The 23,039-nt window shown below is 40.7% G+C and overlaps 1 protein-coding gene across 1 annotated transcript in view; it reads left to right on the forward strand.

The window, feature by feature from the left end:
• LOC149178508 (MAP3K epsilon protein kinase 1-like) overlaps positions 1-23,039 on the forward strand; it is a 199,982-nt gene that overhangs the window by 36,274 nt on the left and 140,669 nt on the right. The gene's annotated exons all lie outside the window — the stretch shown is intronic.

Genomic DNA, 23,039 nt, shown 5'->3' on the forward strand with positions numbered 1-23,039 from the left:
AGAAATTTAAAATTCTCTTTGATGCTTTTTGTCAAACATTTTGTGAGGAAACATTCTCCGAACTCTTTGCAAGCAAAGTAATAACCACTTACAGCAGATATATTTCAGGGGCGCAATCAAAGATTTTATTAATTAGATCGGAGGATTTACATGCAAATATCAATTTTGTGAATCTGGATACTACTTTGGCAAATAATTGGATTAACTCGGCCTGCCAAAATGATGATTATCTTGGCCCAATGGAGATGAATTCGGTCCACACAAGCAACTCAGCCTATCAACAGAAAATAACTTGGTCCAACAAATGATGACTTCAGCCTCGAAGCAATTCAGCACTCTTGTAGGAATGAAATTGGCCTTCAAGAGAATATTCCGACCTCCAGTAATTCGACCTCTGAAGATGGTGGATTTGACCAACAAATGAGAAACTTAGCCTCCAGATGGCAAACTCGGCCTCCAATATAAATTCGGCCTACTGAGATGATGGCAAATGAAATTCGGACCAGCAGAACAATTCGGCCTCCAGAAGATCAATTCAGCCCTTCTGAGTACAATAATTCAGTCCCTTCTGAAATTAGGAATTCGGTCCTCCTGAGATGCTGAATTTGGCTTCAATAACCCTCCTGCAAATAAAAACTTAGTCTCCATAGAATATCAATTTGGCGCTTTGAGAAATTGCTCCAAAATCACCTGCAACTTAAGCACAATGGGAAACCTGAATGATCTCCCCACGAGCCAACTAGGGTGGTACTCTTGGTCCACCGAAATCAGCTGAGGAACCAGCTAAGGGTGGCACTCTAAGTCTACCAAAATCAGTTGAAGATCTCTGCTTGAAACACTTGTGCCAGACTCACTTGAGCCCAATCAATTCTCCACAAATAATAACAAATTTGAATGATTGAGAAATGATCTCCTCTCTTCTTTTATAGGTTGGCCGGAACTTTCTTCGATCTTCTAGAAACACTTTTCTTATTATTTTTCATTGGGACAGTCACTGAGTGGATTTTTCTTATTTTTCCAAGTGACTTTTGCCCCCTCTTTTATTTATTAATATTTTGTCCCTTTTATTTAAATAAAGTAGAGTTAGGCAAAATTCCTTTGTCTCCTTAACAAGTTTCCCTTTTTCTAGCCTAAAGGAGACGAGTAAGGCTAGTAGGAAGATATCTTCATGCTCAAGTGATTGGGGACATTACAAATTAGAAGACATGCAAAATAGGGAACCCTTACTGATGAGTTTGTTAGTCATCCACCTTGGACAGTTTATTGCAGTTGAAGTTGATCTAGCAGCAGGATCGGTAGTCAAAGTATGTTTGTAATGAAAAGAAATGTATTCTACAGACTTTGGTGATAAGGTGGACAGGTGGCTCTGCTAGCCTGTGTTGGGAGAGAAGCCAATTGTGGTATCACTTAGCTTATCAATACTTTCACTGCTGTAGTGATACTGGTCTTTATTGTAATATACATTACATGTTTTCCAAAAAAATGAAAAGAAATAAGCCACATAAAGATTGGTTGTGTGACCTTTGTGATTCTTCGTACATATTACGTACCCTGGTGTTATTTTTATGGTTCTATGACATACTGGCTGCTGTAGGCATATGCAATTTACCTAATTGAGATTGTTAAACTAATTTCATTCTTTAAATTTATGCTGAAGGCATTTCTATTGCGAGGTTTATGTCTGATTACGATGACCAGGGACAATGGTTAGTGTGACCTCTGTCATCCATCCTCCATCAATCTTGTAGGTTCTGTGAAACTGGACATGATTAGCCCTTTGTATTTCTTTTCACCCTGTCTGTTGTTGCTGCTGATTATGGCCATCAACCGCTGAACCTTCCTCTGCATGGTCAGTTTCTGTAGATTCCTCCTCCCATATGCTGATGATGTGCTGCTGCAACCAACACTAGTGATTTCCTTGGGCTCACTCCTGCAGCTATTGGAAGAGGCCTAATGCCCTTTGAGTAGTTGACTGTTGTTTTGCCTCCATAAAATCTCTTGGTGGTGACTCCATAATTGTCTTGTGAATGTAGGCATTCATGTCAAAAAATGGCAGCAACTTATCCCATGGTTTGCAGCAACATCACTTTCTCCTTTCTCATGGAGGGTGCCAACCTAAGTCACCTGACACGGGGACATGGGACACGCAGGACTCACAAATTCAAGTGTCCAACATGGGCACGTAGACCCCCCCGAAACAGGACACGTAGGACACATTATATATATATTAAAAATTAGTACTAAATAGATATTTCTCACACATTCTCATTCATGATACAAATTCAGACATAGATCTAGATTCTACATTGTAAATTTAAAATTTGTAAGTTGTACAATGTAACATTATGCATACAAATACAATTGTGACAGATTCATCAATGATCCAATAGGAGAAAGACAAGAAACTGCAGTTTTCTCATTAAGTCATCAAAATCAAAATGTGTTACATAGGTAGTAGCAATGCCAATGGCAAATAGAAATAACAAATACAAAACAACTACAAGGTAGTAGGTAGCTCATCAATCATCAATATCATCATCAAAATCAACATCACTGTCATGGTCACCATTGCTCTCCTTTGTTGCATCCTCCTCTGTATCCAATGTAATCTCTGCATCTACTGGTGTGGAGGATGACCCCTCGAGAGTATCACCATCATCAAAAGTGATAGGCTCTAGCATTGGGTCATTAAGATCCAAGTTGGCCAATGCTAACTAAACACTGTTGTCCAAACCCATATCATCAGGAAAGACATCCCACATCTTTGTCTTTCCCTTCAACCACTCATCCCTTTGCCTAAATAAGACGAAGGTTGGCGTGCACTTACACTATCGTCTCTGCCTTGGATTGCTCAAGCTTGCTCTTCTTGACACTATACAAATTCCCATATGTGCTCCAAGTCTTCTCGCAACAAGAGGATGAAGTCACCTGAGAAATGAGCCTCATTGCCACCCACTGTAGAGGAGGGCTTGTTGCCCCATGAGTTGCCCACCAAGAATAGGGATTTTTAGCCCCCTTGTCTCTAATCACATCATAGCCTGCAAATCGCCCAGTGCCAATGGAAAACTCTACAAATGCATCCTCCACCTCATGAAGGGATGCTCTATCCTGAAATTTGCTTGAATGCATCCTTCCTCCCTTGTGAAATTTCACCATCCATGTGAGGAGGGAATTTGTGGGAAGGTCCACCATTCAGCCACTCATGGCTGTAGTATTTTGGGTTCAATGAGTGAGCCAAACAATGCAAAGGTGTGCAATTCTTGTCCCATCTGCTGACAAGAATATCCTATATGGTGGTGAAGAAGGCCTCTGATGATGTCTCATACTCAGGGCACTCACTCTGTAAAATAATGGTCCTCATGGACTCAATCATGGAATCCCATCCCTCATAAACCTCTCCTAGGATGGGTTGGTCTGTATCTGCAAATCGTAACAAAGCAATGATAGGGTCCATGATCTTAATAGTGAGATCTACCCTCTCCCACCAAGCATCATCTAACACTGTGTCCTTGACTCTTTTTGAGGCTGCTTGATTTGTCTTTCTCCAAAAAGACCAAAACTCTGAAATAACCATGGCCCCAAGAGTGGCCTTGACCTCCCTCAACCTCTTCAACATGATGAATGAAGAGACAAACTGTGTATTTGCAATCTTCAACAATGATAGATGGGTGTACTCCTTGTAGATTGTGAGGGCATTTGTATGATTTTGTACAAAGTTGCGGATATGCTGTGCATCCTCAATAATACTTCCAATCCAAGGCACATTAGAAGCAATAGTTTTAAGTGCTAAATTCAAAGAATGGACAATGCAAGGTGTCCAAAATACTAGTGGATATTTAGCTTCCACAATCATGCCAACAACCTTGCAAACAAGTGCATTTTCTGTAATGATTTGCACACAAGAATCAACACCTACATCTTCAATAACTTTAATGCACAACTCACCAATATACTATGCATCCTTGTATTGTCCAAGTGCATCCATTGATTTCAAGAAAATTGGTCCATTCAAGGAAGACACCATGAAGTTGATGAGTGGGTGGCGTGCTAGATCTTTCCCTCCATCAGAAACAATACTAACCCCAGATGTTGGCCATGCTGATTTAATAGGCTCAAGCATTTTGTCCACCTCTTTCTTTGCCTTAGTCAACAATGTGGTTCTAAGATTCTCTGACCCAGGAGGCACATACCTTGATGGAGCCACTTGAGTTGACACATCTCAAGAAATAAAGGTGATCGTGCAACATTGAAGGACATGAGGTTTAGATAGAAAAGTAATGCATTGTGAGATCAAACTCTTCCCGTCTCTCTTTCTGAAAAATCTTTTCCATTGGACCAAGTGCCACTGCCTTTCTTTTTGCTGCTTGACCCACACCCCCACCAAAACTCTCAAATGGAAATTTGCGGCTACTTTTCCTCAAGAATGGAAGGGGATCATCATTCTTGTTTTTTTTAGATGATGCAACCACCCTGGCCACACCAACATTAGCCTCTTTTTCCATTTCTTTCCTCTTAGTTAAAAACAGATGTGTACATGCTCCAATTCCACAACCTGGTAAGGCCAACAAATGAGCTTTCACACGGTAATAAGTGCTCTTGAAATGATTGTTGCAATAGTTGCATTTATAAGCAACATTGCCTCCTCCCATTCAACTTGTTGCTTGGCCCTTGATATCTTGTGACATACTTACACAAGGGATATTTTCTTTCTTGAGCTTGTTGTCTTTTTTATCCTGACCTCAACATTTGAAGTTGCTGCTGCAGCCCCACTTCCAATAGAGGGAACACTTGCAGACCCTGATGAAATTGGAATAGGATGGGCATCACCAATGGGGACATTCTGTCCCTTCCTTTGTCTCTTCCATGCTTCCCTTGATTGAGCCATGAATGCTGTAAAAAAATAAAGAAAAAATGCACAAACTTGTAAAAAAAATGGACATGTAAACTGCTGTAGCAAAAATGAAAAAAAAAAGAAGCCTAATGAACTTTACCTGTTTTTGAATCACCTCCAAAATGCTCCCAAACCCTTTGCTAGTCGCTCGCACACACCCATAGCAAGAGAGGCACTCAAGAATGAGTGAGAAATGGGCCCAAATCGGGCTTTAAAGGCCACACGATGCACTTTTCGGAGGGACACGTGTCTTGAAATTAGGACTCGCGTGCCCTTCGAGTTCGACTTGCGTGCCCATCGAATCCCACGTGCTAGAGCACGCTGGACACGAGAATCATACATGTGTCCTAGAGAATTATGTCTGATTCGTGGGATTCGGGACACGAGGGGGGTGGGGAGGACGTATCCGGTTTCTTAGGTGCCAACTTGACCTGTCATGCAACGAAAATGGTAAATGGTAACAAAGAGAGACTTTTACATGGGAAGGGATTGAGACATACTACTGCATACCATGATTTGAGAGGATTAGCTATCTATTCCATCTCCAGAAGGTTGATTCTGCAAAGCATTTTGTTTTAAGTTGTCTCATTTACTATGAGTTTTGGGGGAGGTTCTATTGCTTGTTTCAAGAATTAGGGGATTCCCTTGCGATTTGTTTCACTACCTTGACTAGAGATGCCTTGCATTATATATCTAGGAGTCAATGTTCTGCGGATGACATTTTGCGTGGGTTATCTTGACATGATTCCATTAGTATTATCATTTTATTTTTTCAGCCTATCTCGTCTACTAGGGGCACTAAGTGCCAATTAGACTCTTCATTTCTTGAGCATGTTGCCTTCAGATTGATGAACCAATGGACTTTTTGCCACTTGATTGAGAAGCACCTCTCCTCTAGTAGATCTCTACACTAGATTCATTGCATGCAAAGGATTACCCATTGGGTCCACTTGAGTAGCCATTGGGAGGTTCTTCCCCTAAAGTTGTTCCCAACCTTTAGTTGCAAAGGCCCAGAAAACGTAGCCCTGGAAGTTGATGCAACTAAAAGAAAGTTAAAAGCATAAGAAAGCCACAATGAAAGAAAAATGAAAAATGCGAAAGATAGTTGGGACATTTATATAGTACGTGGGTGGAAGCTTAGCATGAGCTCTACCTCCAACCCCACCCCAAATCCATCAAACATAACAATTTTTAGGATTTCAAGATTCAAGGGATTGCAACGTTTCCATTGGATTATATCGTGTATGAGGATATGGAACACGCATTTAATCAAGAGAATCAAGCCCTCTATGTACTTTAATGTTAGTGGCATCAATTGTTGAACTCCTCTATCATGACCCTAGCAAAAGTGTACCCATCTCTCAAACAAAATTCAGATTTTCCATGTTAAGCTTTTTCTATCTTATTTTATTGCTTCGAGGGTGATATTGATTATGTGGATCCCAATACAGGTAATGATTTTGACAACATATAGGTATTTGTTGTAGCATGATTTTCTTGGGCCTCGGGCTTGCTCATTTATTCACAAATCTATATTTGTATTCTAAATTATAATTTTAAAAATTAAAACATAAAATGATTTCTTTCAAGGGTTTAGTATCATTTTCTGAATATATATATATATATATATATATATATATAATGTTTCCTCTCTTCTTGATTTTTTGGGGATTACGTTTTGATCGCGTTCCCATTTCAGATAGGCGTTTTCATTTCCCCGTATCCTACAACTTAACTGTGCACCAAACAAAGATATATCATAAAAAGTAAAAGGCACACTAGAGGGGTGGAAAAAGTAGGCTAAGGAAAGGGATAAATCATGCCTTCACAATTTCTCCCTCCTTACATCTATACACTTGGGATGTTGGACCTCCATTAGTTGGTCACATGGGTATGGCACCTTGTCCTGAAGTCTTTCCTGCTTCGCAACCATCATTATCACACACACCTATGGATTGATGGGCTAACTTGGGACATGTCACTTCTTCTTGGGGATTGGAAACAGCTAATAGGGTTGTTGACCTAACTATCCTAAAATAAGGGATGTAGCTTGCTTACATGACTAGATCTAGTTAGACATTTGAAGGTGAGCTTTGTGTGAAATATTCTCGTGCCCCTAACATTAGGTATCGTCCACTATGATGCATTTATGGTTATTATACCTAATGATTGATAATTTCACTTGATGCTGAGAGGGTTTGTTAGTTGGAGTTATCACAACAGCAGAGGCCTCTTGAGAAATGATTCTCATCCTATTCAACAACATTTGAGAGGTCATTTTTCCTAGTCTAAAGTGTAGTTATGACCTAAATGATGCGACATTTCCCACCTAGAGGAGAGCATTGGGCTATGCGATGGTTACACATGGTGCTTCACTCACCTAAGTACCGCCATATGCTGAAATGTTGAGACACTAAAGCTTGTTGGTGGTTTTATTGATGATGTGCCTAGATGGACCCAAGATGCCCTCAGGATGGCCTTGACACTGTTTGATGGGCGTTGCTTGTTGTAGAGCCTGTACGATGATGGTTATCCTGGGATGACAAGGGAGAGCTTGCACATCACTGACAGATCCCAACACTTTAGCATGATGGTGCCACATCACCCCTTTTGCCCTTAGAAGGGTGACATACGACACCTTGATGATGATGTCATAACTTTGAGGCACTTTTGGAGGCATGCCCATATACTTTGAGCTTTTCTCAAAGTATGAAGCACTCATGACCCATTTGTCACTTACTTGTGGCATATTGATCACTTATGGAGGATGAGATCATAATGGAGAAGCTTATTTTCCCACAGGTGTGGGCTTTTTTGTAATTATTTGTTATGTTTTTGAGCTATATTGAGGTTGGCTTGTAACCTCTCATTTGTTTAATGCTTAAGCAAACTTGTTTTAGGGATTTTGCTTGTAAATTTAGTAGAAATAAGGTTAGTTACTCCTCATATAAATAGAAGAGACCTTACTCCACTTTTCATCATCACACATTCATCTTTCTTCTTCTTCTAAAGAGTGTGAATTAGTTTTTTTTCTCTACTTGGGCTGAAATGTGACTTTTCTATGGTGCAAATTCTCTTGTAGATGGAGATGTTTTCCTGGGATTAAATGAAGTGTTTATTTGGAGAATTTTGTAAGTGTCATGCTTATTTTCTATATTTTGCATATTGTATCAATGTTATTAGAACTGGACCGAAACTGGTGGAACCGGTCACTTTGACCAGTTTGGGGGTGAAACTATTCTGGTTCAAGGTTTGGAACCGGAAATGGCCGGTTTGGTACCGAACCGACTAGATTTGTCATGGAACCGTTCGACTCGGTATCAAACTGACCATTTTTAACTGAACTGACCTGTTTTGTACCGAATTGACCGATTTTGTATAGTTTGACCAAAGACATTCAAAATGCATTTTTTTAAGGACAATTTTTTTGAGTGGGCAACCTAATATTAAAGCCTATGACCCTAGTTTTGCTATGAAATTCATGGTCAAGTTAAATTCTTAAAGTAAAAGTGACGTTCTCCTTTATCTTTCATTTTCATCCTTTTACTTATATTTTTAACATTATCATGAAATGACTTCGGATGTTTGAGAGTGCTTCTGATCACAATGGATTTCATATGGAGAAACTAGAATTTTAGATCTCACTCAAAATAGCAAACTTAACAGTTTTCAGGATTTTAGGAATAGAGGGGTTGCAACGTTTCCATTGGATTTTGTAGTGAATGAGGTGTGGAACTAGTAATTAATCAAGAGCACCAAGCCCTGTACTGTGATGTTAGTGGCATTGGTTGTTAAACTCCTCTATCATGACCCTACTAAAAATGTACCCATCACTCAAACAAAATCTTGACTTGACATACCACGTTTTTTCTATCTTATTTTAATGCTTAGAGGGTGATATTGATGATGGAGATCCCAATATAGGCAATGATTTTGATGATATGTAGGTATTTGTTGTAGCATGATTTTTTTTGGATGTTAGAGGCCATCTAGAGCTTGTTTGTTAATGTATTTTTGGTTCAGAGATGGATTGCATTGGATGCTATTTTGGTTATGTGCACCCTTGCATGCTATATAAATGAGAACTTTTGCTTATTTGTGTATAAATGGCTTGGATTCCTATAGATGCACATGGATATATACGATTTTCTTTAAAATTTGAATATTTTATTTGTTTTTGGTTGTCCAGTTTTTTGGTTTGGCTTTTTTACGAGTTTCAGTCCAATTCCTCGTTTAGAGGGTTTTTTGGTTCAATCATCGGTTCGGTTCTGATAACATTGTATTGTATGTGTAGTAGGGACCAAGGTTTCTATTTGGTGCCATGGTTAAATGCTAAATCTATGTTGAAATCTTGCTCCTTTATAGCGTGTAAAATTGTTCACTCTAAAACTTATAAGGAAACTCCGAATGTGCATTCTTTATATTTAAATTCTCCCTTCCTAGAAAAGTAGTTAGGGTTTTAAAAGTGGATGCCCTAGTCATTCTCCCCAACTCCATCATGTTGTTCTCTTTGAATTTTTCCCTAGAAGACTCCATTTACCCTGTTTAGGACAAGGTACTAATCATAAAATGTGCCGATCATCCATTCAGTTAATTAAGTTCCTCCATCTTTCCCTTTTTCCTAGATACCTAAAGTTAGCAGCTACGGTTTTATGTGGAAATTGCTAAAAGGTGAGTTTATGTTTGATGTTTTTGATTCATAAAGTAGGAATTATCAATAAGTAATACAAAAGCAAAATCTAGCATTGTTGCATTGTAAAACCCTCCTCTTTAGGGGTGACATCATCCTTATTTTGTTGTGTATGCATGTTTTCAGCCATAAAATTCCATTAATAGCCAATAATCCTTGGTGTCTATTAGAAGGCCTTACTTCCTCTGTTGATTATGATTTGAAAGGCCTTTGCTCTCGGTGTTATATGACATTGTGCACCCTATCATTGAAAATCAGCAAAACCCTAACTTATAACAATCATCAAATTGGTCTAGGAATAGAGTTCTTGAACTTTGACATAAACATCTTGGTCTTCTAAGCTTTGCCAATACTTTATCCCATCTTAAGACATCATATCAATCACCTTGAGCCATAGTCATATCCTTTACGTGAGTTTAGGGAATCCTCCCTTGTGGTCGAATACCACTAAAGAGTAGGTGAAAGGTTTTTGAGGTGACAATGACAACCCTTTTTCTTGTTGCCATAAGGTTTGGCTCTGCGTAGTGGGGCTTTGCACTAGGCCTGCTAGATTTTGCGACAACACTCCCATAGCATTATTTAGGAAAAATCTAGTGCTTTACCTCTTCAACTTGAAACCACCTTCATGCTTGTTACTTACCTTGACAAGTTGCGATAGATTGCTAACACTCTTAGGCCAAGAAAAACACTCTTTCTTAGCACTCTACTTCTCTAAGAGATTAGTATCCCTGAACTAGTTAGGCGAACAACCTTATTGGTTTGGAGGGGCCTATTCTTCTCTAGAGACAATTGACATTTCTTTTTATCTTTCGCCCCATTATAAGATCTCCTACCCCATTATAACATCTCCCTTAATGCTTCAACATCTTTTATCTCAAATAGAGGAGATTAACACAACTATATGAGCTACAATTGGATCTTTTGGTTTTCATCGTGTAGAGCCCTTAGTTCCAAATTAGCTTGCTATTCTACGTTGTTTCTCTGGATCTTTGGCTGCCTCATTGTTCATCCAAGGTGCCTCCAACACCCTTTGATGCATGACATTCACATTCCTCTTGGGCAACTTAAGGTGTGTTTGCACTAGCTGATGACAAAGATAGATTATCATCTTCCAAGGGAGGAACGAATTTATAAGCTATGTTGCTTAAGGGATACTTAATCTTTTGTTGGACATGTATTATGAGATTTGTGCTACATACCATTCTCAAAGAGATATTTCTGGACATTTTCCCAATGTAGACATTACTATTTCCTAGGTGAAATTCATATTTTATTCTAAAAGAAGTTAAATTGAGCCACGATTTCGAATAACAAAGTCACGAGTTCTGAGCCATAGATTCAAGTTGTAGAGAGCTACCCATTGAGAAGTGGGAATACTGAGATGTGGTGTCTTAAGTGAGCCATTGGGCCATGGATTTCTATCCATAAGCTTGAGCATAATTTTGTGAATTTAAGTGGGTTTGAGGTTTTGTTTGAGTCATGGGTTCATGCTGAAGTAGTTAGTCATGGATTGTAAACCCCTTGGATTTGAGGGTTTATTTGAACCATTGAGTCATGGATTAAACCCTCGCATCAATACTTCAGCTCTAGTTCCATTTTGTAGCCTTGGCCATAGTCTAATTAGCAAAACAACGATACTCTATGATTCCTAGGATTTTCCTAATGCGTTTGCGAGATTCACCACTCCATCCCATCTCGATGACCACAATATAGATAAGTTGACCTTATTTTTTGTTACATTATCTACAATTGGTCCAAGGGAAGGGGTGGTGAACCCATCTATATGGGAGGACACCAACATTAAGGTAATTGCAAGGATCCAAATCTCATGTTCATACAACTCTGAAGATGGGGGAAAGAATAGGATTATTCAAGAACTAATTATGAAACTAGAACTCCTGGAATCATCCAACCTCACATTAAGGACACAGGTTGGTGAACTCACACATAGCAAAACTTGAGTCGGATAACATATAAGTAAAGAAATAGGTAAATGACAACAAGGAGCAAGATGCCCTCCACCACCCCCTTGCAACACTTTTCATGTAGAAATTCTTGATCTTGAAAACAAGTAGGAGGAGATCAAATCTTAGCAGACCACCTTTATACATGAAATGGAAAGACATATCAACTCATGGGCACATGTAGTTAGAGGAAGGGATAAAGGCACCGCCCTGTTTGGTAGCAATTGAGGAGGTAGTATAGGCTAAACTTGTAATGCTCCCTCTCATCCCCTTCGATTTCCCAGGTTGATGGTAGGTGTTCCTTTTAACTAACCTGACCTTCACGGTCTCGCTATGAAGATGGGGTTACAAAATTTCCTTCTACACCAAAGTTTGTGGAATTAACTTTGGACAACTCCATCACGTTCAACTCATCGAGACATTTTAGACTATATAAAGTTTACCCCAATTCCATCTCTGTATTGAAAGATATGCCTCTTCAATGTTTAACCAATCAGGTAGTGCCATGTTGCACCCGAATGGCCAATGGTTAAGCCCTTCGCAGCTTGAAGCCCTTGCACGACTGACCTGAATAGATCGACGGCCAATGTTAATTGTGGGGTCCCCTTGCCTCTTTGACACTTAACAAGGTGGGGGGGGGGTCAACAATTTGTCGCTTCTACGACTAAACCCCTCACAACTTCCCCCTACTCTTTCTTCTCCACGTGGCCACCTCTTTACATTGGTGACTTATATTAATAGCGGGGCTCCCTTGCCTTCTCTGGAAAATAACGAGAGGGGGTCCACTATTTGTCGTTTATGTGACCGTGGTCCCCACCACACGCATGTACATGTCATATATGGTGTCACCTTAGCATTTATGTGATGTCCATGTCACTTACTCTCCACATCACCCTTTCGTCCACGTCTTATTGATGTCACCCTACCATGTGGCGTCTTTTGATGGTGTGACATGTCATCCAAAAATCAGTGCCTTGACCACTCCAAAAGGCAGTTTCTACCTACCATGTGTCACTATGACAACGTGCCATGTTAGTAATCTCGCCATGTTAGACGATCCACATCCCTCAAGAATCCTCACGTGACATCCACATAGCCTCACAGGGCCCTCGTGGCACTTTCCACCTCATCCTAGAGAGCGGGTCCCACGGATCTCCATTTCTTCATGTATTGTGAAGAATTCTTTTGTATCTAGTTTTGGGGAAGATCTAGTGCACCGAACTTATGCACCTTAACAACCCTCCTAGTCTCTCAGACAGCATCTTCCTCAATTTGTCCAGATGTGACCCACCATCTGGGCTCTTCCAGGCTCATGCATAACCTTTCCTCCTGGATTTTCAGATACATCCATGACGAACTAACATATTTGGTTTCATGCACTTTACCCCACTATATAGGGCACACCCAGGATAGCGTTGGGCTACTCTTGAAATCGACCCTTGCCCATATTTGGGGCTACCCACATTTGCACCTTGCCCTCAACCTCAGATTTCTCGGGTTCCTGGATACATCTCTCGTGGAGAAATCTGGCCTTGTGCCAAACACTTGCCAAATGGGCCGCACTTCGAATTTGACCGTTTTACTTCCTTTCCCCACAAGTCATTTGAATCATTTCCAAATTTGGTGCTCTTCACAAAACACATAAGTACAAACGTCCTAGATGCCTAGACTCTTAGAGACATTTTCGAAGTCTGCAATGTATTCGGCTTGGATATAAATCGCTGCCACAGACTTATTGAGCCTCGGATACAAGTCTGAGTTCTTTGCATTGCTTGGACTTAGGAGCTTTAAGGATTTTAGGGACTTTTCTCAAGCTTTCCTTGAAGCCCAGTGTTACTCATGACACTAACTTTTACACGAATGAAACCCTAATTCCAACACTAACAATCCAGATATATTTTCATAACCATATTATTGTAGCGAGCTATCAACATGCCTACTAACAAGCATAGAAACAAGCCAAAACCATGGCTAATACCACTTTGTAAATTCAACACAACAACAACATATCTTGCCACAGAATAGATCCCAGACAATGTTATCAGATCCACTTGATAAATCATACATTTCTACATCATGAGTCCTTTACCAAGAAAGACATTCAACAATTTTAAGCAGTCAAAAATCCTTGAAATCCATAACATGCCAAACAATGGAAATCATATACAACAATAGCTTATCTGAGCATATCAAACATTGATACAAGACCATGTAAATAACTCTGTAAGTCAAGAACATAACGACAACCACAGGGATCTGCAAGTCCCTCACAACCATGAGAATCATTCACATAACCATCTCATTATAGAAAACCAGGAATAACACATTCCTTTACAATCAATGTTGATACATACATTGTTATAACACATAACAATATCATTCACCATTCATATCACAACATATGTACAAGTAAGTATACTTATCTGATTGACTTAAATGACTGGCAATGGAAGGAGGCACCTTAACTCTCCACCCAACCATAGGCCAACTACATTGCAATCTTTCTTGTAGTTGACCACCCTCAAGCTAGATTCAGTGAATGAGGAGTAAAGTAATCAAGGGAATTCACACCAGGTACTTCAACTCTCCACCCAACCATAGGCCAACTACACTGCAATCTTTCTTGTAGTTGACCACCCTCGAGCTAGATTTAGTGACTGAGGAGTAAAGTGCTCAAGGGAATTCACACCAATGGAAATCATTCCGATGACAGAGGAACCCAGAGTTCATAGTGTCTCCACCCACTTACAGGGAATCCAAAGCCCGCAGTGTCTCCATAACCCCCATGTCTCCACCTGCTCAACAGGGATCTAGAGCACACAATACTTCCACCTGCAGACCCCTGCAAGTATCCAAATTCACAGCCTCTACTCTGCCAAACAAGAATCTAGAGAACACAGTGTTCCACTTGCTAACCCGTAGGTATCTGGAAACAATATCTCCACCTGTATACTTCGCTTTGGCACTTGCGCTGCTCCTTGAGCTCCTTCCTTTTGTGAGTCCACTACACAAATCCCGTATGCCTATCCTGACATACTCCTGCGAGTAAACTTCACTCATTTGCTTGAACCTTCATCGATGTGCTCACGACTTCTCTTTCTCTTGCCACTACCATATGCCTATTTTGACACACTCTTCGTACACAACACACATTTTGTGTTTGTATTCCACGTCTAGTTGACTCCTCTTCTTTCTTCCCGTCGACCTCTTTTTGTTGCCGACTCCTCATCTGCATCTTGTGTGTTGACCACACCAACACACCCCATGAGGACATAGGTGGTACGGGGTTCCTCCTTCACTCAGGAAACCCATACTTCACTTCATTGACTGCTGTGCAAGCCATCAAATTTAGTCAAAGAACTGGTGGCATATTAAATGAAGTACCCTGAGTTGAATCACTTCCCAAGCAACTCCTCCTCAAACCTTTGAATCCATGCCCACTCCTCCAACCCAGTCATTGTTTACTTTCCACAATATTTACATGAATTACAATTCATAGCAACTTTTACAAGAGGGGTAACAAAAAGGGTTGTCACAAAACTCGTGGAGGAATGTACTAGGAAACCATGGGAATTGAACCTCAAAGTGATAGGGCTCCCTCTACCTCTTCCATCCTTAGACCCCATGGTGGTTAGGGCCTTTCTCTTAGGGATAATTTGAATACCCCTTATCTGATCCTTGATAGAGTTTGGTTTGGGTTTGACACCATTCTCTTTCTTTTATTCTAGTCTACACTTGATCATCTTTAGGCTCTTAGAGCTAAGTGAAAGTTGTTTTCTTTTCCTCGTAAGATATTCATTGATGAAGATTTGACTAGAATATAGGTTGTGGATCTCAAACGCTTTAGAGAAGCCAAAGATTGTGTCGGGAGAGCAGCGCAGCAACTAAGGAGGGTGACACAGTGCCAGCAAGGGCTTACGCAGGGCCACGCAGAGGCAACCGAGTGCTGCGCAGAGCACTAGAGGGGCCAGCGTAGTTGATGCAGAGGCTCCCAGAGCTGACACAGGGCCTCATGGGGTTGACATAGGCCTAGAAAGGCTGACGCAGGGCCAACATGAGACAGAGAGAGGCTGACGCAGTCCAGATTGGACAGACGCTGGGGTTGCAGAGTAGTTTTGTGCTAAGGAACTGCTAGAAGGATTTTCCGGGGTTTCAGCCAGGAGATTTCTCTCAAACTGTGAGGTATAGCTGCTAAGGAACCTCTTTGTTGGGTAGGCCAGTTTCGGCACCCAGATTGTACTCTGATATTGCTTAATAAGAAAACCCTCAGATAACTGTACCGGTTTTCCCACATTGGGTTTTTCCAGGGACATTGGTCCAAAAATAATGGTGTCATGTGGTGTGTTTGTTCTTGTTTCTTTTAGTTTCTGATCTGTAATATGTTGAGCATGCATTGGTGTTTATTTTCAGTATTTACTTTGTAAATAACTTGTTAAAGGAAAATTAACAAGTAGGTAGGAATAAATCAGAAAAAGTGCGTGAAGGGTTTCTAACTAAGGAAAATTAGAAACTTCAACATGGTATCAAAGGGTGATTGCAGATCACAGGAGGACTAAAAGACATCAGCCGAGCGGAGCAATTGCAGCAGAAAACAACTGTCCCGAGGTGACAAAAGTTAGGAGCGCGGAAGCCAAGGAAGTGTGACGTAGAGCCAACCAGAGCCACGCAGAAGAAGTCAGGAATTGTGTAGAGCCTCAGAGAGGCCAACATTGTTGACGCAGAGGGCCAGAGGGTTGACGCAGGGCATCCCAAGGCTGACGCATACCCATCCGGGGTGACGTAGAGCCAGCGTAGGGCAGAGAGGGGATGACGCAATTCACAGAGAGGCAGTTGCTGGGGCCTAGAAGGCTGCAGGAATATTGCAGACTGGAGTTGGTGAGGTACTGTAGTCTGAATAGTACTTGACAGAGCAGGGCTAGAGGAGTTGTTACCGAGGTTATCTAGCCGAGGAACCTGGATCAGCAATGCAATTGCACAAGACGATTAGAGTAGGGGGCATCTTGACAAGCGGCAGGAGGATTTCCAGGAGGGAAATCAAGACTCAGAGGGAGTCCAGAAGAGAACTTCCAGACGGGAAGTAGAGACTCAGAGGAGTCGAACAGAGAACTTCTAGGAGGGAAGTAGAGGAGCATCATGGCACTACACGGGGTAAGAGACCAGGATAGACTAGACGGAGCATCGAACTTCACAATCTGGAAGGCCAAAATCTTATCAGTGCTTGATAGGAATCGTGTCAAAAACTTCGCCTTGAAGACAATAGCTATTCCAGTTGACCCAAATGATAATGACAAGTATGAAGAGGCGATGGCGAGGGCCAAGTGCATTATCCTTAATGGGGTCAAGGATCATGTGGAAACGACAGTTGAGATGTGGGAGGCTCTCAAGAACCTGTACCAGCATATTTTTGTGCAGAGAAGAATGCTGCTCGAGAACCAGATGAGGTCGTATCAGATGAAGAAGGGTCAAACGATTGACCCCTTCCTCGGAGGACTGAATGAGATCCAAGATTAGTTGACTGCTATAGGAGTGACACCGGATCAGGAGCTTATGGTGAGGACAACCCTGAATTCTGTTTCACAAGAGTGGGAAGTGTTTGTCCAGAGCATCCTAGGCAGAGGGACTCTGCTACCTTGGGACGAGATGTGGGCAGCTCTTTGCTAGGAAGAGATTAGCCGGCAGTCAAAGACAGGTAGCAACAAAAAATGGATCAAGGTCAAGCAGGAGGAGGAGGATGTGGCCCTAGCATCTGAGGGAAAGAAGGAGAAGCGAAAGAAGAAAGATCTCTCCAAGATCAAGTGCTTCCACTGTGGGGAGATGGGTCATTATGCGACCTAGTGCCCAAGGAAGAAGAGTAAGGGAGAGTCTTCCGAGATTGCACGGGCAGAGAAAGAAGTTTTGATAGACGATGACTGTGTCATGAGTGCACATGCACCACTTGAGCGGAAGTGGGGAGACATCGAGCTGTAGTTAGGCGGACTACAAGAGATGAGGGGTAGGATCCTTGAGGTACCCAGCCTTTTGGATTAGACCTTGCTATGGGAGCCCCGACAAGGAGTAGCAGGACTGGCTGAGTGGGTAGAGACGGATGCGGATGCAGCGACAGAGAGAGCTACAGTGCAGAATTCCCGAGACATCGTAGAGCTAGTAGGTTGAAGCAGTTCGAGAGGCACAAGAGTGTTGCACCAATGCAGGACGACACAGAGAGGTGTGCAACGGTGCGAGATGCATGAAAGTTGTTGCAGCAGCGCAGAGGTCAGAGAGAGAGCACTTGTTAGCGACAGAGGGAGCTTCAACATCAGAGGGTGTTTCTAGCCCAACAGGAAGATCAGTTACTTACTTCTCAGTAACTGAGTTGCAGTGCAGCAGTGGGTAGCACGATGCAGCATGATGAGAGGAGGTGCAGTGTTGGGAGAAAGGACCAGCAGCAGCACGGATGCAGAGGGAGTTGTCGTACAGATGCAATAGTGGCAGTGGCAGAACCATGGGCAACAGTACAAGAGGCAACAATGTAGAGGATGTTGGGCAGGGAGGCCTAGCATCAGCATAGGTACCGATGCCAGATGATCACAATAATACTCAGTGAGGAGTATTGCTAGAGCACAGTCCTCGCTAAGAGGGAGTGTTGATTTGGGGTAGCATCGGATGTGCACATGAGATCTCCAATACCCAGAAAGGGTTTGGGCAGATTCTAAACAGATCAGGAGATATTAAAATAATTAATATTTTTAATGAGATCGGGAGATATTAAAATAATTAATATTTTTAATGGAGTCCCTAAGTAAAATAAAATATTAATGTGTATTAATATGAATCTGTGTTAGAGTGGTCCAAAAGACATGGATCAAGCTAGATCTAATCTTAGTCGTTGATTAGGGACTTAATCTCGGCTGTTGAGATGTCAACAGGAAAAATATAAGAGGAGGCTTGAGGGTCACTTAGAGATCACACCAGATGATCAGTCATTTTATTCTCTAGAGCGGGGTTTGTTAAGAGAGATAGAATCAGTGATCGGGAGAGCAGCTGAGGGGCATTGAGTACAGAGAAACAGAGAAGGCAGAGATTGTGTCGGGAGAGTAGCGCAGCAGCCAAGGAGGGTGACGCAGTGCCAACAAGGGCTCACACAGGGCCACGTAGAGGCAACCAAGTGCTGTGCAGAGCACCAGAGGGGCCAGTGCAGCTGATGCAGAGGATTCTAGCGCTGACGCAGGGCCTCCAGGGGCTGATGCAGGCCTAGAAAGGCTGACGTAGGGCCAACGTGAGACAAAGAGAGGCTGATGCAGTCCAGATTGGACAGATGTTGGGGTTGCAGGGCAGTTTTGTGCTGCCGAACTGCCGGAAGGATTTTCCGGGGTTTTAGCTAGGAGATTTCTCTCAAACTATGAGGTATAGCTGCTAAGGAAATTCTCCGTTGGGTAGGCCAGTTTCGGCACCTAGATTGTACTTTGATATTGCTTAATAAGAAAACCCTCAGATAGCTGCATCGATTTTCCCGCATTGGGTTTTTCCGCTAACATTGGTCCTGTTGACCACTACGTGTCAACTCCCCATAGCAGTGCACCCCCTTTTCTTCGCAAGAGGGATAGTGCTTGAGTGACGTGTCCGTTCCATTCGACAGTCATCGTCGACTTGATCATTTTATGTTGTAAACCCAGTCTGCATGTGTAAATTGTAAATAATCTTAGCATAGCTGAGTCATGTATGTAAATTGCCTAGGTGGACCTAATTTTCTAGTGATAATCTACGTTCCGGAAGGTTTTTTGTCTCACCGATCCATGATTGGCAGAGTTTTCCTTTAGCCTATCCCCAAAGTCGAAATGAATTCTGTCATTAGAATCTTAGGGGAATCCTATGCGTTGATCTGCTAGATTATAGTTGTGTCACAAAACTGGGTGGTCTATGAGGGTCTATGTCAAATGGGTTTTCCCCTTTGAGATGTAAAATTGTAAAAGTCATGATCTAAAGTGTCTTGAGGGTTAGAAAATGTTTTAATCCCCTCATAAGTCCCAAGTCCTAAGTCTTAAGTCCTAGGTCCTAGATGATTTTTCCAAAGGCTAAGTTCGAGGATCCATTTAAAAAAAATAAAAATAAATAATAATAATAATAATAAAAGATATAAATAATTAAAAAAAAATAAAAAAATAAAAAAATATAAAAAATTATAAAAATAATAAAAAAATAAAATAAAATAATAACTTAAAAAATAATAAAATAATAACAGGTCAAATTTTTAAGCAAATAAATGCAGAATTTCAATTTTTTAATGCATCTAAAAATTCGACGGATGAGATTAAAAGATGTTTTGATCCTCATCGACGGTCGAGATCATTTTGACATGGATCACTCGAACTAGCCGTTGGGAATTTTTTCTTTAAATAGGGTGCTAGGGGTCATTTGAGATCATTCGATTTGTGAGTCTTGTGCTAAAGAAAGCTCTCTTGTAAACTTTTTCTGGTGCAAATAAAGAAAGACTTTGGCGTTGAAATCTTGCTGGTGTTACTCTCCTGAAGTGCTGTGAGCTATTTTATTTTCTGTGTAATTTTACTTTCAGCCATTAGTAATAGCTTGATGTAGAGTATTGTTGAACACAGGTGTCTTGTTCACTTACTAGGGTTTGAATGGTAATAGAATTTCTGAAATAATGGCAGGTATCTCCATTGCATCTAGAATTTAATACTGTTTTTCCCTCTTTATTGATGGTTGAAGTGAGCTGTGCAGGAAACCCTTATTGAGAAAATCAGTGGGCGTTTGGGGAAGTTCTCGGCTGAACCAGCCAACTCCCGCAAAGCATTTTCTTGCAGAGCCCAGCCAGTTTCGATCCTGGGTTTATCATTTAAGTTTATTTTATGAATGCATGAGAGTTTTTCTAAAGTATCTCATAGTAAATCTGAAATTTTGAGAATATTACTGTTGATTATTGATAAATCTGGCTGTTTAAGAGTCGAAAAGTTGTAAATGCTGTAATTGTTTAGCTGATTTAGGGTTTTAGTTTCATTTTCTGCACATATTATTTTTGGGTGTTTGTCTTTCCATTACAGGTTGCAGGGTTTTTAGAAGATTTCCGAGGGTTTATCTATAAGCTATTTTGCTATCCAAGGGTTTCAATTTTAGTTGTTTTCAGATTTGGAGGGTTTCGATTGTATTGTAGGAAGAAAGTTCTTCAATTTTTTTTTTTGTGAACTGGGTAAAACCCTTGCCGCTTTGCTAGCTGCCTGTACGCTGCCATAGTTGCAAAAAATAAATCGCTGCACACACATCCCTCTGTCGCAGTATCATCTTTTCTCTCTGCGTTTTCATTCCAGTTCTCAACGTGTGAATCCCTGTAATCATTTTTCATCACCCTCGCTGCTCAGCCTTCATCTTAGCTCCTCCCGTGGTTTTTCTCTTGCCCAATCGTTGGTTTTTGCAGCACGCTTCTCCATCAGCACCCTCACGCAGCTCTCTTCTCCCTCCTTGCTGCTGGAGCTTCATCGCATCCCCCTCTGCTTGCGTCAAGCTCCTTCACATCTCCACGCTGCCAGATCTGCGTACTCCAGGCACTTGCAAACAATCTGCGGTCGAAGTCTCTTCTTCCCTCGTCGAGCTCCTGCATAAGACGACAAGCAGCCAAAAACTTACGATTTTCATTCCTTTCAATCACCATGTATGTGCAGAGCTGGTTAGGGTTATCATTTTTTTTTTTGTTTTCGATTTTTTTTTACAGCGTTAACGTTTGTGGCTGGGCATCATTGTATGCAGTCGTATTTTTTTTTAGTCCTGACGTTAGGCGTTTTCAGTTTCATTTTCATTTTTTTGTGCGTATATTTCTATATAGTGTAGTTTTAGTTTAGAATTCTCATCTTTTAGATTTATTTGCTTTAACATTTGTTTTATTTGAATTTTAAATTTATAATTTTATTAAAAAAATCTTAAAGTTAGATTTTTATATAGAATCTAGTTTTGAGTTTTATTTAGGGTTTAGATTTTATAAAATCTCATGTGTATAGATGAGAAGCTTTTGATTTAGCTTTAAGATTAGTTTAGTTTAATTTTAAACTTTTTTTGGATAATATTTATTTAAAATATATATATATATATATATATATATATATATATATATATATATATATATATATATATATATATATAAATAAATAATAAATAAAAATAAAAAAGGAAAAAAATAAAAATTAAAAAAAATATTTTGAAAATATTTTGCCAGATTCAGTCTTGGCTCAAGGCTTTGTCATGTTTGCGATATATCTTTTCTGCTGAGGCTAAAATTTTGATGTGAAAATAATATTTATCATTTCTTTATATGGTTAAACATGCTTAAATGTTCATCTGAAGATTAACTGCATGAATGTGATCTCTGGTTAGCATTTTACGTGGTTGTTTAAAGCATTTTATCTTTCGAAATTTTAATTGCTGGAGTATCATTAAGCCATTGAGCATTTATTGATTATCTCACATTTGGTAAAAGTTAAACTTTGTTTGAGTTGTTTGATGGTAAACGATTGTTAATGAGTTCATATTTCTGCAGCATTTGATAAATAATTATTTAATCATTTATTTGATAAGGCACTGGTCTATTATCTTAATAAAATCAATTAGTGCTTGTTTCCCCTCATGTCTCCCAACCCAACTGGTCCCCAGTTGGTCATTCATTATCCCATAGGGTCTACCCTTCTTAGCCGCGGGAGACAGGCTTAAACGGAGAGATCGGGGATCAGGGTGACAGCTCCCGGTCTAAGCGTTGTCGTGACAATCTGTGCGACAAGAAGTCCAAAAATAATGGTGTCATGTGGTGTGTTTGTTCTTGTTTCTTTTAGTTGCTGATCTGTAATATGCTGAGCATGCACTGGTGTTTATTTCCATTATTTACTTTGTAAATAACTTGTTAAAGGAAAATTAACAAGTAGGTAGGAATAAATCAGAAAAAGTGCATAAAGGGTTTCTAACTAAGGAAAATTAGAAACTTCAACAAGCTTCAACAAATCTTGGAGACATTATTGAAGATCATGATGCATTGTTGAAATCATCACGAGGTAACTTTGTAGATTCAGTTTAGGTAATATGAAGACTTGTGAAGACACCTTCATATGAAGACAGGTTGTCATTGATGAAGTAGCATGGAGACTACAGTGAAGCTGTAGATTGACAGAACTCAATGGAGAAGATTTTGGGAGTTGTGAATTACTGTAAAACATATCTAGACAAAGTATAACAGTGGGTTGGATCCCAGAGGGTTGGTGCCCTGAAGGTTGGAGCGTCGAAAAGACAAGGTTGGTGCCTTGGAGGATAGGGTTGGAGCCTTAGAGGATAGGTGTCCTCAAGAAACCAGGTCAGAGCTTGTACCAGAGAAGGGTTGGTGCCCTAGGGGTTGGAGCCTCTAAATGCAAGGTTGGTGCCTTGAGAAGATAGGGTCGGTGCCCTAGAGGTTGGAGCCTCACAAAAGACCAAGTTGGTGCTTGGCAACATGTTGGAGCCTGGGGAATTGAAGATTGGTGTCTTCATC

The sequence above is a fragment of the Pinus tabuliformis genome, chromosome 4_1 (assembly GCF_031772625.1).
Source record: "Pinus tabuliformis cultivar Carrire ecotype Pingquan chromosome 4_1, CPIR1, whole genome shotgun sequence".
NCBI classification, from domain to species: Eukaryota; Viridiplantae; Streptophyta; class Pinopsida; order Pinales; family Pinaceae; genus Pinus; species Pinus tabuliformis.